This window comes from Zea mays, chromosome 8 (genome assembly GCF_902167145.1).
Source record: "Zea mays cultivar B73 chromosome 8, Zm-B73-REFERENCE-NAM-5.0, whole genome shotgun sequence".
Taxonomy (NCBI): domain Eukaryota; kingdom Viridiplantae; phylum Streptophyta; class Magnoliopsida; order Poales; family Poaceae; genus Zea; species Zea mays.
The window spans coordinates 167,017,908-167,022,851 of record NC_050103.1 but is presented as its reverse complement, the minus strand read 5'-3'; the positions used below and the strand labels follow the sequence as shown (position 1 = coordinate 167,022,851).

Genomic DNA, 4,944 nt, shown 5'->3' with positions numbered 1-4,944 from the left:
TTAAAAACTTAAAAAACAGGTTAGTTCACTATATGGATTAAAGCGCTCACCTTAATGCTCAAAGTAAGGAACATTTCAATCCAATCAGAAGCTGATAGAAGCTTAAGTGTATGTCCCTATAAAAAATGCATGTAGTCAAATAACTGTCAGTGGACAAAATGAAGAACACAGTCAGTTTGGAAATATTGTGGTGAGAAAGGGACAAACAGTGGATGGAGCATCCAGCACTATGCGCCTAAGTTTATCGGCCTCTTGCACTTCAATGGATTTTATCAGCTGCAAAGGATACACATCAATTGATGAGTAATTTTGGATAATGCATACGCAGACAATAAAGCACACAAATACTTTCTTGCCTGGCCCAGGCAACAATGCCGGGTGTTCGATTTCCTATGTCTGTGGCTAGTATCATTTGCCTGCCAGGCAGTTGCATGGGAGGCTGCCATCCAAACACGCCCATGTAGCTTGAACTTTATAGTTGCTACATTCAGCTAGTGTGGAGATTAATAATTTATTGGAGGTCCATTCAAAAGAAAGTGGAGAAGCAAAATGTAAATTTCTAGTCAGTTTGTACCATAATATAAGAATGTGTTCCAAGCCCCATCTTTCCAAGTAAATTGTTGATAAAAGATCCAAGATCTTCAAGTTTTCCCTTTATCTTGACCTGGCCAGCCTGCAAAGGAATGTTTTGTGGCTAATATAACAGATAGTTAAAGCCAAGCTAGTAGGACAAGAAAGATATAAACACAATGAATCATTGCCCTTAGGAGTTGTCCAGTCCAGCCAGGAGTGAAATGATTTGGATGTTTTTTACCATTTCTTAAAAAACCCAACGTTTGTTTTATCATGTTACCTACCACCAAAGACAATCCAAGGCTTTCATTTCTCAACCAAGCAGCACCTGCTTAACCATGATAGCACAGAGAATGGCAAAAGCTCTAGCATAGCATATCCTACCTCAATTGCAAAAAGAGAGTCAAATCCAGTGATGCGTACAATTTTGCCAACACCCATGTCCTATAAACAGAACAAGCAAGACATTCAACAAAGATACTGTCGGAGAGTAGATCTCCGGCCGGGTGGCGGAGTGCACCCGCCCTAAGTCCTGAGATGAGGAGGGGCTTAGGCGTTTCGCTTGATTGGTGGAGAGAAGGAGCAGTGCACAAGAACACACGGGGATTTAGAGTGGTTCGGGCCGCTGGAGCGTAATACCCTACTCCACTGTGAGATGTATTGCTTGGGGGCTTGTATGAGCTAGTGAGTCTTAGATTGCGTGTGTGTGTAACGTCGCATGCCTCCCCTTTTATAGCTGAAGGGGGCATGCACAAAGGGACTGGGCCCCGACATGTGGGCCCAGGGACATAAAGAATATAGTGCTTGGGTCATCTAATATCTGTTGTCGAGACAATCCTCTTGCGCCCTGACACCCAAGATCTGCGGATCCTTGGTGTACAGGGGAAGCTTCTGGCGGAAGAGAAGATGAGAATAGCGCGCCGCTCAGCACAGGCATACTGTTCACCAGCAGACCCAGCAGGCGGGCTATCTGCTGGATGACCTTGACGCCGCCTGCCAGCGGATGGGACGGGACACATTTAATGCTGAGAGGGCACGTCGCCCGTCAGCGCAGTGGCAGGCGACACATCTTTTCATCAATAAATGCAGGGGTTGCACGACTTTTCGTCAGGGTCGGCCCGGTAGCTTATGTCATGGGCCACAAGCAGCGGGTCTCCTCTTGAGCGGGAAGCGGAGGCGAGGCCCGCACACGTGTCAGCGCCGGACCCCTGCACACACCAGGGTCCTTCTCGCTTCGGGACCCTGCTGGAGTTCGGACTTACCCGAAGGCTCCGGACTCGTATATAGGGGTCCGGTGTCCTTACGTGGGGTCTGGCCTTACTGGGGTGTGGTGTCTTTCCCTGCCACGTGGCTTCCTTTGGCCTGCCCATCCGGTGGGGTCAGGCGCGGTCCTCCGCGCGGCTAGGGGACGTCGCATGGGTGCGATGCCTTCATGCTCCATGAGAGGGTACCCCTGATTTAGGGTACCGACATATACTAAAGAGAACTTTTTCGACAAGGTGACAGAGGCTTTCAGGTACTTGTTCAAATAAATCACCGAGTGACCGAGATGGTCCCGTCGAAACAATAACTGTTGGTTCACCATGGTTGGCAAACTTCACAGCAAGCGACGCTGCCATGCTTGTTTTCCCCACACCACCTTTGCCTCCAAATACATAGTACCTCCGTGTAGAGGCAAGCATCTCGCTGAATCCTCCACTCGCATCCACCAAACTGGAATTGTGTCTTTCTATACAATATTTTTAGCAAGAGCAGAGTCAGCATTTCCCTTACTACTCTAGGGGAGCATCGCATGCTTTGAGTAATCAAATATATGAAGTAGGAGAATCGGGGGCAGCGAGATTGTTGGGATCACTGAAAATCTAAGATTTAGAACATTCCAGCACACCAACCATGAAAAATCGCACACATTAGCTTCGAGGTAAATGAGAAATGAATTGACAAGAGGACAAACGCTGCAAGTTCCAGTGATACACGAGGGGCGGCACGAGCTTCTCTACTGCCGGTGCAGAGATCTGGCGGTAGGCGAAGGCAGTGAGTCAGCGGTATATAGGGTTTATGAGCGCCGCCATTTTGTTCCTACGCTAAGCGCCCTCGCTGATTCATCCCCCACGGAGCATAGGGACCCCATAGAGCTTTCGTTTGTCAGGAGGCAACAGAAGTGGAATAGGGAGGCAGGCGGGGGAACGAGGAGGCGTACCTGCGAGCCATGGAGGGTGTCGGTGTTTTGGGTCCGACCGCACACCCGGGGTTGCCCCTCAAGGGTTTTAGGAGTAGGACGGTGTCGCCGACTGTAGCTAAATGGTTCGTGCCGGATGCACGAGGAACAAGGGACAGTGTTTACAGGTTCGGGCCACTTTGAGATGCGTAACACCCTATGTCCTGGCGAGTATGCTTTATGTAATGGGTTACTAGGGAGCTCTCTAAAGCTAGAACGTAGAGAGTTGGGGTGGATGGCTGAGTAGTGAGATCGATCGTTCTGAAGGGGTGCCCCCTAGGCCTTATATATTCGACCGTGAGGCAATACATGCGGATATGATAACAATGCGCATCTAAGAGATAGTGAACTGATTGAGTCTATCTTCCTATAGTTCTGCCGACTTATCCTCGCCTGGTTCCGTTGTACGGGGCTCCAGCGCGGGAAAGTTGGGTCTCTGTTGTGGTTGCTTGCTCAACGTTGTTGGGCCATCCGGGCTCGCACCGATCCGGCCTTATGTCGATCTACTTCACTGGTCATTCTTCCCTAGGCCCCTGAAGGGATGACCTTACGATTTATTGGGCCCTTGGGCCTTTCGTGAGGTCTTTTATCCTTTCAGTGGACCCGGGGGATATCTGTCCCCCACAAGCCCCCGATTTTTGGGTTGATTTTGAGATAATCGGCCCAAAGATCCTAGGTCCAGCATGCGGTCTTCGTTTATGACAAGAAATGCTTTCCGGGCAGTTTGGTAAAAACGATTTCTTACTGTCTCCTTCTGCTTTGATCACTCGAAAACTGGTGCTTTGTCTCACACTCGTGCCTTGGAGATCAACATTCCGTACTGTAGGACCCTGAACTTCATTGGGTGCACCGGAGGTGCACCCAATGGGTGTAGCCCCCGAGCTTCGAGCGGATTTTTGAAAATAATCCACTCGAAGGTCTTCATCAGAAATCATTTTTATTTTCCGCTTGCACTTTGTTGGAGGTCAGCCTTGCCATATGCTTTAGAAGTTAGCATTATCTTGACTTGAAGTGGCGATTCATGGGGTGCACCGGAGGTGCACCCAATGGGTGTAGCTCTCGAGCTTCGAGTGGATTTTTGAAAATAATCCACTCAAAGGTCTTCATTTCGTGTCCTTTTGCTGAGAGTCATCCTTTCTTTTTCCGAATGCCTTAGAGGTCAGCATTATGTCATCGATATTATGCTTTAGAGGTCAGCATGTATTTTGTCTTTGAGGCCGAGTTCGTGATCTGCCCATATCTTGCTAGGTGGTGCAATTTATTTGATCTGCGACTGATTGGACGTTCGATAGACGTCCCCTGGCTAGTCTTCATGTCGCTTCTGTCGGTCAGATTTTGTACTTCACCAGCTATATTTGGCTTTCCTTTGATCCTTACTGATATCTCATTTTTGTCTTGAGGTATTCATTGCATGCCCTGCACGGATGTGACAGTTTTGAAAAATATACTGATAATTCCTGGGCGTCCCCCCCAATGGGTGTGGGCAAGGGACGGCTTGGTACACTGAGTGTTTTAGCCTACTGCTTCTGAGTAGTAATGTGATGTGACGGCGGGTGTAATCATATCGCCCACACAGTTGACTGGAGTCCCAATGGGTGTTGCGTTGCGTGAAACGGCGTCAGCCGCCTGACGTATCTTCGGACGGGTTGGAGCGTATATTGAAAATTTTGCGTCTGTTCAGTGACCATGGTAGGAGATGAGCGGTTGCCTTCTTCTTCTATAAATAGTGCCTTTGCCTCTCCGGTTTTTCACATCTCTTGCTGTTCTCTGCTGCTTGCTTTCTTCTTCTCCCTTCGTTTCCACCATGGGCAAGAGTAACAAACGCAAGCGCGAGCCGACTCCTCCATCGGAGGACTTCGGCGACTCGGAATACTCGGAGGAGGAGTTCTCCTCCGAGTCCGAGGGGTCTCCGACTCCCGTCTCTCCCCCGGCGTCGTCTGACGATTCAGACAACTCCTAGGGGATTGCCGCGGAGGTCTGGACTTATATCCGGGTCGTCGAGCGCTCCGGGCTCGAGGGCTCGGATGAGTCGGAGTACTCCTCGGACGAGGAGGACTCTTCAGACTCGTTCGAGGAGGGCAGTGGCAGCGATGGCGGAGACGACGACGACGACGACGGAGGCGACGGTGACGACGGCGACGATGGCGGTGACG

The 4,944-nt window shown here is 49.8% G+C and overlaps 1 pseudogene; it reads right to left on the bottom strand.

Moving 5' to 3' along the window:
- Window positions 1-559: 559 nt before the first annotated feature.
- LOC103637473 (ATPase ARSA1-like) lies at window positions 560-2,645 on the bottom strand (annotated as a pseudogene).
- Window positions 2,646-4,944: the final 2,299 nt, after the last annotated feature.